Source organism: Prionailurus viverrinus, unplaced genomic scaffold (assembly GCF_022837055.1).
Source record: "Prionailurus viverrinus isolate Anna unplaced genomic scaffold, UM_Priviv_1.0 scaffold_104, whole genome shotgun sequence".
Lineage (NCBI taxonomy): Eukaryota > Metazoa > Chordata > Mammalia > Carnivora > Felidae > Prionailurus > Prionailurus viverrinus.
Window position 1 is genome coordinate 49701 of NW_025927494.1, and position 20300 is coordinate 70000.

Genomic DNA, 20300 nt, shown 5'->3' on the forward strand with positions numbered 1-20300 from the left:
CTGTGCCCGAGACACACAACTCCGCTGGACCCAGAGCATGATTTTTCCCGTGGACCGGGGGCCTGCTTGGCCACTTAGGGTCCTCGCACCAAGATGAATCGGGCTAGAGACAGGGACACCGCAGCCCACCGTTGAGCTGAAGGGGCCTCTAGGAGAGGGACCCTCTAACGTAGCTGACGTACAGGGAGACCCGCTCGCTCGTGCCCGGATGTTTCTTTGTTCCTTTATTTCTTTTCGTGGTCTTCATTATTATTTTTGGTACCGTTGTAAGTGGGATTGTTTTTGGGGGGTTGTTTTGTTTTTCTTTTCTTTTCTTTTCTTTTCTCTTCTTTTCTTTTCTAATTTGTCTTTCTGCGGTGTCATTATCGGCGTATACAGACGCAACAGATTTCGGTACATAGACTTTGTATTTTTCCTGTGGACCAGGGGCCTACTTTGCCGCTTAGGATGCACGCGCCCCCACCCCCTGCCCACCCGCAGCCTTCAGTTCCCCAAACCACTGGAGGACTCGTGGGGGGTGGGAGTGGGGGGTGGGGGTGCGGCAGGGGTGGGGGCGGGGATGGGAGTGGCAGTGGAAGGGAGGTTCAGGGCGATTCATTCTAATCGGCCTCATTCAACCCCTTCGTTCAAATGCAGAAAGCTTTCTGTTAAAGTCTGAGCCTGGGGCTTCTCTCCATTGAATGGCTTTCTTCAACTCCCCCAACCCTTAGGCTGAAATTTCTGAACTACTGGGAGGAAAGGGAGGAAAGGGGGGGGGGGGGAAGAGAGAAGGGGGGGGGGAGAGAAGGGGGGAGGGGAGAAGATGATGTCTGAAGAACTTGCCTTCTCTGGAAGAAAGAGAGTCCCCTCCTTTTCCTAACCCAGGAAACCTCAATAAACCGTTTGAGAATCATGGATGTGGAGGATGATATCTTACTATAATGCCTTCCAGGGGTGGGGGTGCAGGTACGTGGAAGGGTAAGGAGTTGGCGGGCGAGCGAGCGAGCGAGCGGCATGGTGTGGCGTGGCGTGGCCTGCCGAGTCAGAGTTAGGGGGTGGCATGAAACACGTGATGGTGGGGTCTTAGGGTTCAGAGGCCAAACACAGGCATGGAGCAATAAGGGATAGAGGGTGAGGGAGGCCTGACAGGGGACAATTGTGACCCCGGGTGATGGTCCCAGCGGGCACACTCCTGTAAAGCAACACTAACACTCTATTGATTAGCCATTGACCTGTCCTCCCTCTCCCACCTGCTTCCAAAGGGAAACGGAGTACAGTTTCATTCCACAGTCACTGGCTGTTTCACACGCAACCTTTGACGTGCCACTAAAAGGAGGAAGGAAGATGGACACACATGAAACAGCCCCACAGATGGCCTAGAGGGCGTGGGTGGGGCTCTCATCCGTCAATTTGGGAGTCTGAGTCAGGATCCTGGGGTTGTTTCAAATCATGGAATGGAAGGGGCTCCTGGCTGGCTCACTCAGAAGAGCATGCGACTCTTGGACTCTTGACCTCTGTCAGGGTTGTGACTTCAAGTCCCACATCGAGTGAAGAGAATGTGAAAAATGAATGAAGGAATGAAGGCATGGATGGACAAACTTTAAAAAAAATAAAAAAGGTTGTGGGGCGCCTGGGGGGCTCGGTCGGATAAGTGTCCGACTTGGGCTCAGATCATGATCTCACGGTCCGTGAGTTTCAAGCCCCACGTCGGGCTCTGTGCTGACAGCTCAGAGCCTGGAGCCTGCTTCAGAACCTGTGTCTCCCTCTCTCTGACCCTCCCCCATTCATGCTCTTTCTCTATCTCAAAAATAAATAAAAGTTGGAAAAAAAAAAAACACGTTTGCAACGTTTGTGTCTTTAAAACAAATGGAATGGGTGGGGTGCCTGGGTGGCTCAGTGGGTGAAGCATCCCACGCTTGATTTTGACTCACGTCATATCTCAGGGTTCGTGAGACCAAGCCCTGCGTTGGGTTCTCGCACGGACAGTGCGGAGCCTGCTTGGGGTTCCCTCCCTCCCACCCCCCCCCCTTAAACCAATAAGTAAACATTAAAAACATAAATCTTAAACATGAAAAGACACTTCTGTAAAGAAGACATCCGGATGGCCAACAGGCACATGAAAAGATGTTCAACGTCGCTTCTCATCAGGGAAATATAAATCAAAACCACACTCAGATATCACCTCACGCCAGTCAGAGTGGCCCAAATGAACAAATCAGGAGACTATAGATGCTGGAGAGGATGTGGAGAAACGGGAACCCTCTTGCACTGTTGGTGGGAATGCAAATTGGTGCAGCCGCTCTGGAAAGCAGTGTGGAGGTTCCTCACAAAATTAAAAATAGACCTACCCTATGACCCAGCAATAGCACTGCTAGGAATTTATCCAGGGGGTACAGGAGTGCTGATGCATAGGGGCACTTGTACCCCAATGTTTATAGCAGCACTCTCAACAATAGCCAAATGATGGAAAGAGCCTAAATGTCCATCAACTGATGAATGGATAAAGAAATTGTGGTTTATAGACACAATGGAATACTACGTGGCAATGAGAAAGAATGAAATAGGGCCTTTTGTAGCAACGTGGATGGAACTGGAGAGTGTGATGCTAAGTGAAATAAGCCATACAGAGAAAGACAGATACCATATGGTTTCACTCTTATGTGGATCCTAAGAAACTTAACAGAAACCCATGGGGGAAGGGAAGGAAAGAAAAAAAAAAAAAAAAAAAGAGGTTAGAGTGGGAGAGAGCCAAAACATAAGAGAGGCTGTTAAAAACAGAACAAACTGAGGGTTGATGGGGGGTGGGAGGGAGGGGAGGGTGGGTGATGGGTATTGAGGAGGGCACCTTTTGGGATGAGCACTGGGTGTTGTATGGAAACCAATTGGACAATAAATTTCATATATTAAAAAAAAATTAAAAAAATAAAAACATAAATCTTAAAACACTACAACAAATGGAATGGAAAGAGAGAACGCAACGAGGAGGACGTGAATGTTGCACCTAATACCACTGAGCTCTACGCTTATATATGGTGAAAAATCTCAATTGTAGGTGATGTCTACTTCTACTTCTAACCACAACTGAAAGGAAAACGACAAAACACCGGTCCTTGGCTCACAGTAAGGGAGTTCCTGGATTTGGTCCGAGAGGGCCTTCTCATCCGCCGTGTGGAAAACTATGGAATGGTTTCTTCCTCTCTAGGCCGATGACCATTGCCAACGACAGTACGTGTAGGTGCTGTCCTACCTGTGAAGGAAAGGCAGGAAGAAGTGTAGCATTTAAAAGCATCTTTTAAACGCTGTCCACCTTTCCCAGTTTGTCCCCTCACTATGTCTTGTTTACCTTTTATAGCATTTACCCTATGTCGATGCAAAATGAATGAGCCTTTTTAAAAACAATTTTAAAGAGGAAGGAAAAGAGTTTCATTGGAGCCCAAGTTAGGAGGGCTGACGGGGATATGCAATCTTCACAAACAAGTCAGTCATCTGGGGAAGACCTCACATTGGGCATACATACAGCTTACCAAAAAAAAAAAAAAAAAAAGGATAAACAGGGCACGGGGCCGGGGGGGGGGGGGCGCAGATGTTAGGAATCACCATGAGGAGAAAGAACACATTCCAGAAAGTTACGGACTTTATCTTCTGTTTTTAGTATGTGCAAGGCTGTATGACTTCAATCTTATGGCGACCAGGAAGGTTTTTGTATTGTTTTCTTTTGTTTCCCTCCTCTTTATAAGCCCCCTTTGGAAGCCCCCTTTTTTAGTTAGTTATGTTTAAAAAAAAAATTTTTTTTTTTTTAAACAAACCAGACATACAATCTGTGCTCAGGACAGAAAAAGAGCTCATGCTTTGAGGTTTTCTAGAGTCCCTTTGACCTCGGTAAATATTACATATATAGCTTCCCTGGGAGACCACCAACATTAAAAGTTTAGGATTTCCTTTATCATTTCCCCGTCTTGGTCGATAATCTTTCCTCAGAAATCACGGATGATCAACTTGATGTTTTTATGTCCCTCAGTGCCAGGTGACTGTCTTGTAGGCCCTGGGTGTGTCCCTCCTTGCTGGGTATGAGAGTGAGTGAGTGTGTGTGTGTGTGTGTGTGTGTGTGTGTGTGTAAGCACACATATGTGTCTTTGAACCACCTAGGGTTCCTCGTTGGGGCGAACGTATTGTAACATAAATGGTGGGAAACTCAAAAGTGACGTATGTTCTCTGTAAGTTCCATTGACCAGCAGACATAGTTCATGTGCTTGGCTCAGATGGTCTGCCTTTGTATTTGGCAAAGCATTTTTAACAGAGAGACAGGGACAGCAACACACTTTCAACAAGGACAATTTGAAGGAGCCAGTGCAACATTGGAATAGACTTGAATTGACAAAAGAATGACATCCCAAGAATCCTTTACATACCTGTTGATACAAGGGAAGGCACATCTGTGATTATTGATGAGGAAAGATGGAGCACCCACATTGAGGAAACATACCTGTCATGCATATCCCCAGGTTTACTTAGGGGCGGAGACTTCACATGAGAACGAGGCAACATTTAGTCCCTGATGTCAGCAGGTTACCTTAGGACACGGAGAAGGGGCTGTGGGTATGCCCCGAGAGCTGGTATAACCTGGATGGCGACTTAGGCTCTTTCTCTCAGGGCTGTGCTGGCTTATAGGCTGCAAGCATATCGGTGGACCTTGAGTCCAGGCCTCTTCAGAGACAGCTAGAGTTTGTCTGTGGGACCTGAAAAGACACAATAGCTGATTAGGGGCAAATAGTTCTCTGAAGAACAAGATTTAGGTTGTCTGCGAGAGAGAGCGAGCGTCAGCCTCCTTAACCCTCCGTGGCACAGTTTCAATTGCCCACTCCCCACTCCCCGCCCCCCACACTCACCCCCAGCCTCTGGAGTTTGGATCATTTCCCAATGGTAAGGAATGGGGACGATGATGGGTGATGGCTCGGGCTCGGGCTATCCGTTTATCTCCCCCGGTGAGAACAGTTTCTGTAAATCTCACCTGTCACAGGCCGAGGTGCAGGGCTACACAGAGGTTGTGAAGGGAATCGAAGCAACATGGAGTCAGAGGTGTAAAGTTTTCTTCCCCTTTATAAGTTTCCATTGTCAATCCCTCGTTCCACTTTTATGGAACAGGGGTGGGGGGCCACCTTCTGAAACTATTTCAAGCCGAATTAGGGTGTGGCAGGGGCTTTGGAAGGGAAGGATTTGACAGGGTGCAGGGCACAACTTTTGCTCCCTTGTGCTAATTGGGGGTGGGGGTGGGGGTGGGGGTGGGGGTGGGTATCAGAGATAGTTCCTATCTGAGATCTTGGATATTTTTCTGCATAGTTTGGTACTGCATCATATCCTGAGTTTTCTCCCCAAGTGTATTCTAAGAAATAGTAACAGTATAGTCAAACCCAATGTTATAACCACCTTGGGGGGGCGGGGGGCGCGAAGGGGAAGGTTGTGGTGGTCAAGGGCCTCTTACTGTACCCAAGTGAATTGCTGTCTGATTTTACTTTTATGTTTTTTTTAATCTTATTAAGTAACCTTTACACCCAACGTTGGGCTCGAACTTACAACCCCAAGATCGAGAGCTACGCGCTCTACCGACTGAGCCATCCAGGTGCCCCTGTTTATGTGGGCTTTTATTGCTGGGGCACCTGGGTGGCTCCGTGGGTTACGCATCGGACTCTGGCTCCGGTCAGGATCTCGCCATTCGTGATTTCGAGCCCCGCATCAGACTCTGTGCGGACAGCTCAGAGCCTGGAGCCAGCTACAGATTATGGGTCTCCCTCCCCCCACCCCCTCTCAAAAGTAAATATTAAGAAACTTATAAAAATACAAAGAAAATGTGGGTTCTTATTTCTAAAGAGGAGCTAATACAGGTGCAGCAAGTGTTCGTGAACTAGCTTTGACTCTGCCTCGTTCAGCAATCAGGTAACTAATAAGAGGTATTTCTACAGAAAGAAAAGAAAACCACGGGTTAATGGTTAGAACAACTTATAAACCCAGTGTCTAAGTCCCAAGTGTGGTCAGTGAGAAGGTGTCTAGATGCCAGGCTCGAAGCATCCTCAGCTGGAGTGTGAGCAGGCAGGGGGCAATCTGACCGATTTTTCTGGCATGTAGTTCAAATGTCTCATTTTGGGGGATCCTGAGTGGCTCAGTGGGTTCAGGTTCAGTATTCAAGTCTGGCTCTTCACTCAGGTCTCAATCCCAGGGTCGTGAGCTCAAGGCTCCAGTTGGGCTCCACACTGGGCGTGGTGAAGCCTACTTTAAAAACAACAAAAACACAACAGCAGCAAATGTCTCGTTCTGAATGGCCCGTAGAGCAACAGGCACACAGATTGTCTACAACTGTGGCAATTTCTCTGAAGTTTATCTCCAGTTGTTCAGCTTTCCTTTGCAGGGCTTCAGGGAAAAGGGCCATTTGAGTTCTTCAGGATGGTAAGATAAGAGGATGGGAGAGGATTGGAAGCCTGAGTGTGAAGAGTCATAGTCAGATATTGGAGGAAACCAGGATTCAGGATCCAGCCCAGTTTTAAAGGCAAACAACAAACAGTCAAAGAAAATTAATTAACCAGAACTAGAATTTAACATCCACCAAAGAGCTATTGAAATATAATCTTTTTCTATCGAGACCCCTCCATTCCTGTCAAAGATAGCCCAATGAAAACTAATTTGTTTGTAAAATAAGTCCAGTGTTAACAGACATGGCTTCAGTATTGACATAAACACACCAAGAATAGCGATTGACCATATAGTCTTTTGTGTTTTTTCTCTCTTCTTTTCCACCTGCCTGCCTGCCTTCTTTTTAATTTTTTTTTTTTATGGAGTTCTTTTTTTCCTCTTAGGTTAATTCCTTTATTTTGAGAGGTGGGGGGAAAGGGGAGCTCTGCACTGTCAGTGCAGAACCCAGCTCAGGGCTCAAATCCATGAACCATGACCGTAGCTGAAATCAGACGCTTAACCCACTGAGCCACCCAGGCCCCCCACACACCAGAATTCTTTACACTGCCAAATGTACGAATGTATCTCATCATTTTCAGAAATACGTTGTGGTGTTCGGTTTTGTTTCTTTTTTCTTTTTCTGTACAATTTTTAACAAGTCATGAAACGGGCGCCTGGGTGGCTTTGTCAGTTAAGCATCCAACTTCGGCTCAGCTCATGATCCCACGGTTCGGTTCGTGAGTTTGAGCCATGCGTTGGGCTGTCTGTGCTGTCAGCGCAGAGCCCGCTTCGGATCCTCTGCCCCTCCCACTGACTCATTCTGAGTGTGTGTGTGTGTGTGTGTGTGTGTGTGTGTGTGTGTCTCTCTCTCTCTCTCTCTCTCTCTCTCTCTTTCTCTCTCTCTCTCTCTCTCTCTCCCTCCCTCCCTCCCCTAAAAATAAAGAAATAGGCTGGAAAACAAATCTTCAAGGAAAAAAAACAACAACGACAAACGATGAAACCTGTTTACTAACAGACCCAAGTATCTTTACTGTTAAGTTTTTCTGAATAAAGCCAAAGACCACACACACACACACACACACACACACACACACACACACAGCAAAACAAAAAACAAAAGAAAAACACAAAAGAAAACGCCGTAGGTTTAGTAATTCACAATTTAGTATTTTATCTTCTGTGGAAAAGACTCAGATGTCCGAAGAATTGAACCTAATTTACCGCTTCACTTAGCAAAGCTTTGAAGTTGCAGGTCACGAAAGATTGGGGAAGCCATTTTAAAAGTTTACAAATAGGGACTCCTGGGCGGCTCAGTCGGTTAAGCGTCCGACTTCGGCTCAGGTCACAATCTCACAGCTCGTGAGTTCGAGCTCCGCGTGGGGCTCTGTGCTGACCTCTCAGAGCCTGGAGCCTGCTTCGGATTCCGTGTCTCCCGCTGTCTCTGCCCCTCCCTCGCTGACATTCATTCTCAGTCATTCTCTCTCTCTCTCTCTCTCTCTCTCTCTCTCAAAAATAAATGGTACAAGGAAAAAATTTAAAGGTTTACGAGTAAACATTTTTGTGTATTTAACCTATCTCCTGTCAACATTCACCCACGAACACTGTATGCGAGAGACAAAATCGACCATCACCATCGTTTGAAGTACTTTTTGCTGACAAACTGCAACGGGTACCCGTGAAGTCATAAATTGAAGTCACATGAAAGCTGATTAGGCCCCTGCCCCGGGCCTGAACCCTAGAGTGCGTGTCTGAGTGGAACAAGGAAGGGCGTAAGTGTCTGTAAAGTTTTTTTGATTTTGTTTTTGATACCTGTTGTAAAACGAGGGAGAAAACGGGTTATGTTGTTTGTAAAGGTCACAGAGATGTATATTTTGAGGACCACAGTTACAGGGTCAGTATTGGGACGGAAGCAAGGCCATGACCGGAGCTGCCCACCCCAAAGCCTTGTCATGCAGAGAGCACCAAATTCAAGCCATTTTACAACCACCACCACCAAGAATAAAACCTAACTGTCGGCATTGTATTTGATATCGACGGCTCCGAAAATATGTCCATTTTAAGTAAGCAATCAACCTTCCATGGCCTTGAGTACCCAAGACGTCACACCCGTGTCCGCTAAAAAGTCAAACGATCTGTTTCCCCACCATCAGGCTCACACGGGAGGCCCCACCAGCGGGGATGGCCTAGGAGATCACTGGAGCCACACCAACTGATGCAGAAACAGGGGGAGGGGGAGGCGGCCAGGGAGCCGCCGGCCAGGCCCCAGGCAGATTTAAAGTTTTGGACTCACCTTTTTGTGTGTCTTTCATCTTTTTCTTTTGCGCCTCCAACTCCGCGTCCGCGTCCACCTCCTACTTCTTCTTCCATCTCTGTCTCCTGTCTTCCCCTCCTGCAAAAGTGGCTTTGTCTCTAGTTGCTTTTCAGCCCCCTGTGGAAGAGGTGAAGGAGGAGCAGGCCGTGGGGTGGGCACCCATCTTGGCGCTTGTGCTCGGGGAGGAGGAGGGGTGGGTTTAGGATCACTGGCATCTGTCTGCCTTCCTCCTCTTCCTCATTCTTCTGACTATTGGGAAAGGGTCTGTGGGTGTGGGTGTGGGTGTGGGTGTAGCGGGGAGGGCAGGTGTGTTCAATTTGTATCTCTCCTCTCTCTGGGCCATCAATTGTGTCCCTTCCCGTGAGGCAACTTTCTTATGGAGTAAAACTCTGAATGTAGAGAATTTCACACACACACACACACACACACACACACACACACACACACACCCCGTTCACGTGAATGTGAAACACATTTGGGTTTGTTCTGATCCTCGCGAGTGTTAGAATGCCCAATGTTTACAAGAGCTTGCCTTGAAACACATTAACGGAGCTCGTTTACAAATTGGTGTTAGCAATAGCATCCAGAGGTAGAGAAAACATCTCACATGGATAACACCTGTGGCCATAGATCCACAAACAAGATGCAAACCAACATCAGCCTTTGTTTCACTCCTATTTGTGGAGAGGACACGAAAGACCCAATGGTCAAATCTCCCCCTTTTGTAAAAACAAATCCAATCGCACGAGAGCATTACCGCGGATGGATCCCATCGCGCAGGTGTTTTCCATTTCCAATGAGAACACAGCCAATTTGGCGCAAAGAAGCCAAAAAAAAAAAAAAAAAAAAAAAAAAGCTGCAGCAACCCACAAACCAAATGTGGCCCGGGATATCTCCGTGAGCGTCCGTTCCTCCCCAAAAGTCGGGGCTTCGCTGATGGAACCAAAGGGCTTCCTAGTTTCTGGCCGCGTCGTCTCACGGCCAGCTTTCTCTAAGGGAGCACACAAGAAAACTCATTCAGACACCTCCAAAGAACCCCATCTGGGCCATCAGGGACTCAGGCGACCCTTCCATGTTCCCACGTAAGTAAGCACTTGCAAGTATAGGCTCCATATGTCCTGTACGTGTAGCCTGCCCAAGTTTCCTTTTGGGGATGGGTGGTTGCTTTCTCCACACTTAGAGCAAGGTTATTAAATGGTGGCGGTCACGGTGGTGTTTTTTCCTCTTCCGTAAAGAGTTACAAGGCGGCCATTTCGCGGGAGCGAAGCAGTAGCTGGGCTGCTCCTGGATCCCTCGCCGCTTCGGGTTCCCTGTCAGGCTTCCTAGCAGCGGAACCCTAGCAGAGAAATAAGAGCAGGTGTCTGAATGTACTCGGGTGACCAAAGATGAGAATGACGAGCCCATTGAAATGCCATCGGAAGACGACGGGACAGTGCTGCTGTCCACAGTGACAGCCCAGTTTGTCGGCAGCACGTGGACTGCACTACCGGAATCCAGCGTCTCAGTGTATGAGAGGTGTCCGGCTGGTCAAACACATCCTGCACATCCCTGATGCTGGCTGGGGAAATCCGGTAGCGGACAGTCGTCAACTTATCCCAAAGATAGCCACAGAAAAAGGGACGAGACAGATGCCTGCTTCTTCAGCAGTGAAAGTGAAGAGAGCCATCCAGAAAACGTCCGATTTAAGAGTGTTGGGTCTCCCGTGGAAAACAACCGAACAGGATCTGAAAGAATATTTTGGTAGCTTTGGAGAGGTTCTTCTGGTTCAGGACAGGAAAGATATTCACACTAGTCCTTCAAAGGGCTTTGGCTGTGTTCGTTTTACGTAATAGGAAACCGAGGTGAAAGTCATGCGATCGAGGAACGATGGGGTGACTGCAAACTTCCTGAATCTCATCGAAGCCCAGATGAGCTTTTGAGAAGCAGGAAGGCGTTTGTCGGGTGCCTTACAGAGGGACGTGACTGCCTATAAGCTGCAGCTGTTCTTTTGCCAGGACTGAGAAGCGGTAGACAGCTTCATTCCCAAACGGTTCCCGGACTTTCCCTTTGTGACGTTGGCAGATGATCAGGTAGCCCTCGCCCTCGCCCTCGCCCTCGCCCTCTCTGATATTATTATTGAATTTATTTTTTCAATGTACCCCCAAGGTAGTTAGCCTATAGGGCAACAGTGGTTTGAGGAGGAGAGTCCTTCATACCCCTCACCCTTTCAGCCCCCGCCCCGGCACAACCCCCTCCAGGAACCCTCTGTTTGTTCCCCTTAGGGAAGAGCCTCTTACGTTTTTGTCCCCCTTCCTGTTTGTATGTTATTTTTTCTTCCCTTCTTCCCTTCCCTTCCCGAGTTCCTCTGTTTGGGAAGTGAAGGTCCTCACACGGGTGAGGTCCTGTGATACATGTGTTTCTCTGAGGGACAAATGTCACTTTGCATGACACCCTCCAGTTCCATCCAGGTACTTGCAAATGGCAAGACTTCATTCCCTCTGGTGGCCGCGCACTGCTCTGTTGTTAGATGGATACCGCCTCTTCTGTATCCATTCATCCGTCGATGGACATTTGGCCCCTTTCCATACTTTGCCTACCGTTGATAGTGCTGCTATGCACACTGAGGTGCGTGTGCCCCTTGGAAACAGCAGACCTGTATCCTTTGGCTAAGTACTTAGTCGTGAAAGTGCTGGGTCGTAGGGTACTTCGATGTGCCATGTGTCGAGGAACCTCCTCGGGTCCCTGGTTCTGGAAAGAACTCCGATAGTGGTTCTAAATCAGGTGCGGCCATCGGTTGGGGACCCGCATCAAATGCAGAGTCAGGCAGCGGTTTTCCTGGAGGCTTTGGCTCAAGCACAGATTCTAAATCTTCCAGCTGGGGAATTTAGACAGTGGGGTAGGTATAGACTGGTAGGAATTCAAATTTTTCTAAACACATGGTAAGTGTATTTCTTTTTTTCTTCTCTTCTCTTCTCTTCTCTTCTCTTCTCTCTCTCTCTCTCTCTCTCTCTCTCTCTCTCTCTCTTTCTTTCTTTCTTTCCTTTCTTTCTTTTTTAAACATTTATTTATTTTTGAGAGACAGAGTGGGAAGGGGAAGGAGCAGAGAGAGAGAGAGGGAGACACAGAATCCGAAGCAGGCTCCAGGCTGTCCGCACAGAGCCCGGTGCAGGGCTCGAACCCACAAACCGTAAGATCATGACCTGAGCCGCAGTCACACACTTAACTGACGGAGCCAACCAAGCACCCCACACATGGTTAAGTGTATTATAAAACCCATCCGTACTGAGAGTTTTCAGAATCAGTACGTTCAGCGTGGAGTATATTCACCACTGTTTTTGACATTTGTCTTTAGAAAGAGAGGCAAAGCTAAAGGAATTTTAGAAGTTTTGTTACATCAAGGGTCGAAATATCAGGTGTTTGAAAGCGAACCAACTGCCTGATTGGTTCTCGTTCTCTCTCTCTCTCTCTCTCTCTCTCTCTCTCTCACACACACACACACACACACACACACACACACACACACACACAGGCTACAATGGACATCAAAGGATTTCTCCTGTAATATTGTATCCCTGGACTCGTCAAGTGAATTCTTTGTGCGTGTTCACTATGGAACCCATTCATTATAAGTACATTCTTTTTTCCTTGTGTTAATTGGAACCCCACCACATTAATTCCCCACCCCCAGGAAAACCTCCTTTTTGGAGATCATGGTGTCACAGCGTTTGGTCTTTTTGCTTTCGTTTGTAGTTTGTGACACTTGTCTCCCTTCCTATGCAGAAGTACAGTATGAAGCCTTCATTGAATCTGTGCCGTTCATCTCCTTTCAAATGTTTACGGGAGAAGCACTTCATTGAAAGCAGTGCTGTAAATATTCTGCCATAGGAAGGAATATTTCCGTCTACGTGCTTTCTCACTCTTGAATTCGTCTTCACACCATACAGGCTGTGACTTTGACCTTGGGTGTCCCATTTATATCCACTACTCTTTATTTCACGGAGTCGTATCCATGCTATGAATGCAAGGGTGTGCTATGGAACCAGAAGGCTGTTTGAACTTCTGAAACCTTGTGTTTTCTGATCCTCGTGTTCGACCGACAGTGGTGCCAAAGTACGAAAGGCTAGTGTGAGTGAGAAAAGGAGAGAGTGCGTGCAGACACTCAGTGGCGGTGGCACACGATGGATAGATTTTTTTTTAACCTGGCGAGATGCATCTCTCAGTCCCTTGGCCTCGGTGCAAGAGCGTGCCGAGAGCAACGATAGCAAATGACGTGCGAATGTTTTCTGCATCCAAAGGACATCCACACCCGTTGGAAGACGTTGGAAGACGTAAAGAGAGTTTTGTTCTCAGAGAACCCCATTAGTTGGATGTGTGAGGTACTTGTATTTCTCCTGGCCTTCCGTCAGCTGCTGTGAACGCCGTATGGTGTGTGTTCTGTTCTGTTCCCGATCTGTTAAGTGTGGTCCCGTGAACACGGACTGAGCTTGTGGTGTGCTTCACGAGAGTACTCGGAAGCAGAGTTCATCAGTGAGCTCGGGGTGTCACCACGAAGGGTGGAAGTTCTAATGTCTGTCTGGTAGCCATAAGAATGTGGTCTAATGCAGTTCTGTGTCCCGTGCTTGGATGGTCTTTATAAGAGTTGTCAGTGTTGGGAATTCTTAAATAGAATGGATGAAGGAGGAAGAGGAAGAGGAGGAGGAGGAGGAGGAGGAGGAGGAGGAGGAGTTGTCGTTGTTGTTGTTGTTGTTGTTGTTGTTGTTGTTACGAGGTATAATGACGAAAGACACGGCAGAAAAATTTTGCAGGGTTTATTTTCTGTTTTCAGTATGTGCAAAGCTGTGTGACTTTAATCTTTGGGGATCCAGGGAGGTTTTCTTCCATTTTCTCATCTGTATGTTTGGAAGGCTCCTTTTTAATTCTCAGCTGACTGACTGACTGATCGATTGGTTTTGTTTTTATGTCCTCTTCACACCCAACATAAGGCCCGAACTCACAGCCCAGCAATGAAGAGTCACCCGCTCCCCTGACCTAGCTGAGGGAGCCAGCCAGCCAAGTCACCCCTTTGATCCATTTTTGTTGTTGTTTATTTAAATGAAGCGGACATGCAACGTGTGCTCAGGGCAGAAACAGAGCACACACTTTGGGGGTTGACAGGGTCATTTGGAGCTTGGTAAATGTTAAAGCCTAGCTTCCCTGGGTGCCCAGGAGCAGGGTCCACAGCCGTTAAAAGTTGACAATGTCCTTTATCGATAGCCATCGAACAGATGATTTATTGAAAACACTAATCTATGGCAAAGATCGTTCTTTGGTCTGTGATCGGGATATAGGAAGAACCAGATGGCTACAGCTCCCACATCACAGACTTCATGTTTTAGTTGGACATAGAGGCAGGGAGGGAGGGAGGGAGGGAGGGAGGGAGGCAGGCAGGCCGGCCGGCAGGGAGGCAGGCAGGCAGGCAGGCTGGCCGGCCGGCCGGCAGGGAGGCAGGCAGGCCGGCCGGCCGGGAGGGAGGCAGGCCGGCCGGGAGGGAGGCCGGGAGGAAGGGAGGGAGGGAGGCAGGCAGGCCGGCAGGCAGGCAGGCAGGCCGGGAAGGAGGCAGGCAGGCAGGCCGGCCGGCAGGCAGGCAGGCCGGCCGGGAGGGAGGCCGGGAGGGAGGCAGGCAGGCAGGCAGGCCGGGAGGGAGGCAGGCCGGCCGGGAGGGAGGCCGGGAGGGAGGCAGGCAGGCAGGCCGGCCGGCCGGCAGGCAGGCAGGCAGGCAGGCAGGCAGGCAGGGAGGCAGGCAGGCCGGCAGGCAGGCCGGCAGGCAGGCCGGGAGGGAGGCAGGCAGGCCGGCAGGCAGGCAGGCCGGCCGGCCGGGAGGGAGGCAGGCCGGCCGGGAGGGAGGCCGGGAGGAAGGGAGGCCGGCCGGCAGGCAGGCAGGCAGGCAGGCCGGCCGGCCGGCCGGCAGGCAGGCAGGCAGGCAGGCAGGCAGGCAGGCAGGCCGGCCGGGAGGGAGGCAGGCAGGCAGGCCGGCTGGCCGGCAGGCAGGCCGGGAGGGAGGCAGGCCGGCCGGGAGGGAGGCCGGCAGGGAGGCAGGCAGGCAGGCCGGCCGGCAGGGAGGCAGGCAGGCCGGCAGGCAGGCAGGCAGGCAGGCAGGGAGGCAGGCAGGCCGGCAGGCAGGCAGGCAGGCAGGCAGGCAGGCAAGCAGGCCGGGAGGGAAGCCGGCCGGCCGGCCGGCCGGCAGGCAGGGAGGCAGGCAGGCAGGCAGGCAGGCAGGCAGGGAGGCAGGCAGGCCGGCAGGCAGGCCGGCAGGCAGGCCGGGAGGGAGGCAGGCCGGCCGGGAGGGAGGCCGGCAGGGAGGCAGGCAGGCCGGCCGGCAGGGAGGCAGGCAGGCCGGCAGGCAGGCAGGCAGGCAGGCAGGCAGGCAGGCAGGCAGGCAGGCAGGCCGGCCGGCCGGCAGGCCGGGAAGGAGGCAGGCAGGCAGGCCGGCAGGGAGGCAGGGAGGCAGGCAGGCAGGCCGGGAGGCAGGCAGGCCGGCAGGGAGGCAGGCAGGCCGGCCGGCCGGTAGGCAGGCAGGCAGGCCGGCCGGGAGGCAGGCAGGCCGGCAGGGAGGCAGGCAGGCCGGCCGGCCGGAGGGCCGGCAGGCAGGCCGGCCGGCAGGCAGGCAGGCAGGCAGGCAGGCAGGCCGGCCGGGAGGCAGGCAGGCCGGCCGGGAGGCAGGCAGGCCGGCGGGCCGGAGGGCCGGCAGGCAGGCCGGCCGGCAGGCAGGCAGGCAGGCAGGCCGGCCGGCCGGCCGGGAGGGAGGGAGGCCGGCCGGGAGGGAGGCCGGGAGGGAGGGAGGGAGGCAGGCAGGCAGGCAGGCAGGCAGGCAGGCCGGCCGGCCGGCAGGCCGGGAAGGAGGCAGGCAGGCAGGCCGGCAGGGAGGCAGGGAGGCAGGCAGGCAGGCCGGGAGGCAGGCAGGCCGGCAGGGAGGCAGGCAGGCCGGCCGGCCGGTAGGCAGGCAGGCAGGCCGGCCGGGAGGCAGGCAGGCCGGCAGGGAGGCAGGCAGGCCGGCCGGCCGGAGGGCCGGCAGGCAGGCCGGCCGGCAGGCAGGCAGGCAGGCAGGCAGGCAGGGAGGCAGGGAGGCAGGCAGGCAGGCCGGGAGGCCGGCAGGGAGGCAGGCAGGCCGGCCGGCCGGCAGGCAGGCAGGCAGGCCGGCCGGGAGGCAGGCAGGCCGGCCGGGAGGCAGGCAGGCCGGCGGGCCGGAGGGCCGGCAGGCAGGCCGGCCGGCAGGCAGGCAGGCAGGCAGGCAGGCCGGCCGGCCGGCCGGGAGGGAGGGAGGCCGGCCGGGAGGGAGGCCGGGAGGGAGGGAGGGAGGCAGGCAGGCAGGCAGGCAGGCAGGCAGGCAGGCCGGCCGGCCGGCCGGCCGGCAGGCCGGGAAGGAGGCAGGCAGGCAGGCAGGCCGGCAGGGAGGCAGGGAGGCAGGCAGGCAGGCCGGGAGGCAGGCAGGCCGGCAGGGAGGCAGGCAGGCCGGCCGGCCGGCAGGCAGGCAGGCAGGCCGGCCGGGAGGCAGGCAGGCCGGCAGGGAGGCAGGCAGGCCGGCCGGCCGGAGGGCCGGCAGGCAGGCAGGCCGGCAGGCAGGCAGGCAGGCAGGCCGGCAGGGAGGCAGGCAGGCCGGGAGGGAGGGAGGCCGGCCGGGAGGGAGGCCGGGAGGGAGGGAGGGAGGGAGGCAGGCAGGCAGGCAGGCAGGCAGGCCGGCCGGCCGGCAGGCAGGCAGGCAGGCCGGCCGGGAGGCAGGCAGGCCGGCAGGGAGGCAGGCAGGCCGGCCGGCCGGAGGGCCGGCAGGCAGGCAGGCCGGCAGGCAGGCAGGCAGGCAGGCCGGCAGGGAGGCAGGCAGGCCGGGAGGGAGGGAGGCCGGCCGGGAGGGAGGCCGGGAGGGAGGGAGGGAGGGAGGCAGGCAGGCAGGCAGGCAGGCCGGCCGGCCGGCAGGCCGGGAAGGAGGCAGGCAGGCAGGCCGGCAGGGAGGCAGGGAGGCAGGGAGGCAGGGAGGCAGGCAGGCAGGCCGGGAGGCAGGCAGGCCGGCAGGGAGGCAGGCAGGCCGGCCGGCCGGCAGGCAGGCAGGCAGGCCGGCCGGGAGGCAGGCAGGCCGGCCGGCCGGAGGGCCGGCAGGCAGGCAGGCCGGCAGGCAGGCAGGCAGGCCGGGAGGGAGGCAGGCAGGCCGGGAGGGAGGCAGGCAGGCCGGCCGGGAGGGAGGCCGGGAGGGAGGGAGGGAGGGAGGGAGGGAGGGAGGGAGGCAGGCAGGCAGGCAGGCAGGCAGGCAGGCAGGCAGGCAGGCAGGCCGGGAAGGAGGCAGGCAGGCCGGCAGGGAGGCAGGGAGGCAGGGAGGCAGGCAGGCAGGCCGGGAGGCAGGCAGGGAGGCAGGCAGGCCGGCAGGGAGGCAGGCAGGCCGGCCGGCCGGCAGGCAGGCAGGCAGGCAGGCCGGCCGGGAGGCAGGCAGGCCGGCAGGGAGGCAGGCAGGCCGGCCGGCCGGAGGGCCGGCAGGCAGGCAGGCCGGCAGGCAGGCAGGCAGGCAGGCAGGCCGGGAGGGAGGCAGGCAGGCCGGCAGGCAGGCCGGCAGGCAGGCAGGCAGGCCGGGAAGGAGGCAGGCAGGCAGGCAGGCCGGCAGGGAGGGAGGCAGGGAGGCAGGCCAGCCGGCAGGCAGGGAGGCAGGCCGGCAGGCCGGCAGGCCGGCAGGCAGGGAGGCCGGCCGGGAGGGAGGCAGGCAGGCAGGCAGGCCGGGAAGGAGGCCGGCAGGCAGGCCGGCAGGGAGGCAGGCAGGCTGGCAGGCAGGCCGGCAGGGAGGCAGGCAGGCTGGCCGGCCGGCAGGGAGGCAGGCAGGCAGGCCGGCCGGCAGGCAGGCAGGCCGGGAGGGAGGCAGGCAGGCCGGCTGGCCGGGAGGGAGGCAGGCCGGCCGGGAGGGAGGCCGGGAGGAAGGGAGGGAGGGAGGCAGGCAGGCCGGCCGGCCGGCAGGCAGGCAGGCCGGGAAGGAGGCAGGCAGGCAGGCCGGCAGGCAGGCAGGCCGGCCGGCCGGGAGGGAGGCAGGCCAGCCGGCAGGGAGGCAAAGAAAGAAAACGTGGCATCAGCGTACCTGGTGGGCACAGGTGGTGGATCGTGCAACTGTATCTCGTGGGTTGCGAGTTCGAGTCCCACGCTGGATGTAGCGCTTACTTACAATAAAATCTTTGAAAACCCATCCATAAATACAGGAATAAACAAAACATGGCATCAAAGGGGAGTAAGTGATTGATCGATAGGGGGTGGGGATGAAACGGGAATATGTGTGTAACCCGCAACATATTCTTGATCGACGCTGCTTTCACTATTTTGCCCCGATGACTTTTTCCACAAGCGGCGGTCCCACCTGAGCGGGCTCCCTTCATCTTAAGATGTTATGCAGCGAGAGGAAAGGCGTGAGAGGCAAAAGTTAGGCAGATCCATACAAATATAGAGACAATCATCGTTTCGGAGACCAGTAGCCAAAGCTCTGCCTCCGTTTAGGACCCAATGTCGTACTTAACCTCTTTAAAAACAAATAAATACCTAAAAACCAGGTAGGGTCGTTGGCTCGGATAAGGGAGGAAGCTGAAATGCAATCATGGAGAACCACATAGGGGGTTAAGAAGTTGCAAGCCAGAGCGATTTCACCACCCGTAGCCTTTGAAATGATGATTTGGTGTCTTCGGCTCTAAGAAGGTTTCCCACCGCTCGTCATGAAGTATCGGAACACCACAAGCGGATTCCCGTGCTACGAAAACCTCTCTGCCCACATAATCTGTAACAGCCGCATTCTCTCGTATCGTGTGAGTGTAGCGTCATTAGTTGCACCACTCTGCCGTCGTTTGACCTTCCAGCGGATCGCAATTTTCGTTTCTTTTGGTGTGCGTGTGGGTATGCGTATCAGGCTATCGAAAACGATCTAGCCACGTTCGGTCCTCTTTTTCTCATTTCTCATAGATGAGTGATGGCGTCAAAGGATACACCTCAGGAAACCCCAGATGGAAGAGAGGCAAAGGGAAGGGGATTCAGAGTGCTTCTGTGTCCCGTGCCGCCCCCCCCCAACACAGCAGTCTCCCCTCCCCCCCCCCCCCCCGCCGTTCCAGGTGTTGGAACAACCCGGAAGTGCCTGAATTAGGGGAGTTCTTTGACGGGGGGGGGGGGGGGGGGGTTGGGGAGCACCAGTGTTTGGAAACATTGCAGGGCTTGCAAGGCTGTTGAGAAACCTCGAGTCAGTGTCGAAGGTACTTGGGGGGGGGGGGGAGGAAGAGGGGGGCGTGGGGTTTCTTTCTCTTTGAGGTGATGGAAATAGTTTGGAATGAACAGTGATGGTCCCATAGCTTTGTGAGTAGTAGACTAAGAGCCCGCTGAAGTGTACACACACATATACATTTATTTACTTATTACGTATGCATTCGTTCCAGTTGAGTGAGTGAGTGGGAGAGAGGGGGGTAGGGAGGGAGAGAATGGATCACCAAGCAGGCTCCAAGGTGTCACCACAGAGCCAGATGTGGGGGCTGAAATTCAAGAACCCCGAGATCATGACCTGAGGCAAGACTCGGGCACCTTACCGAGTGAGGCACCCAGGTGCCCTGAACTGTTCGCTTTTACAAGGATGGGAATATTTGGCATGCGAGTTGTGTTTCCAGTGTTAATAGGTGAGGCAACACATAGAATAGTAAATGCAGGCAGGCAGGCAGGCAGGCAGGCAGGCAGGCAGGCAGGCAGGCAGTCGATGTTTTCTTTTTCTTTCCCTTCTGGGCTTCAGAGGGGGATGGCGAGTGTGAGGGAGGGAGTTCATGACACTGGGCGTAGGTGTTCTTGTGAGCTGAGCGGCTTGGGAAGTTCCCCCGAACTACATGACCCCACAGGAGAACAGGAATTCCTTCTGGACAGCAAGAGAGTGGGCGACTAGCACCGCCTGAGTGTGGCAGAGCCTCAACTCTAAGTCGGGGTGGGGGAGCACTTCTGCCTTCCCATCTGGGTTCCAGGAAGGAGGGAAGCTGTCCTTCCGGTCCTGACCCTCCCTGTCTGTCCGGGGGCCCCTCAGCCGCAGAGGTGGTGTTTTGAGTTGTCCCTCTGTGGTCATCTTTTACACCAAATACTTCTGTTGAAGGTGCTTGGAGAATAACACAGGTTGAGATTTCCAAAATGATCTTGAGATCCTATTCTCTGCCCCTCCGCCCCTCCGCCCCTCCGCCCCTCCGCCCCTCCCGTGCGTGCGTGAAAACACCCCCCTCCCGCCCGCCCCCGCACACCCCCCCCTTCCCATTCCTTCTAACTACAACTGTTCCTATTTCCATCCATGTACTCCCAGACAGCTTCCTCAAGCCCCACCGCCCACCCCGTCGACCTCTTTGGGTAGTATAAAAGCGACCAACAGGCAGGGGGCGTCCGGGCACCACGGTGGTGGAGTGAGGGAGTCCGTGTGTGACGACTACGGGCCGATCGCAGCAGAGCGGCCGGGACGCAGCACCTGCCTCGCCGGCGCACGGCCTCGTCCCCAGGCACCTGGGTCAGTAGCGTTTCCCGGCTGGGGTGGGGGGAGGGGGACACGGAACGGAGGGCGCACCAAGAGGGCTCTGTGGATCGAACGGAC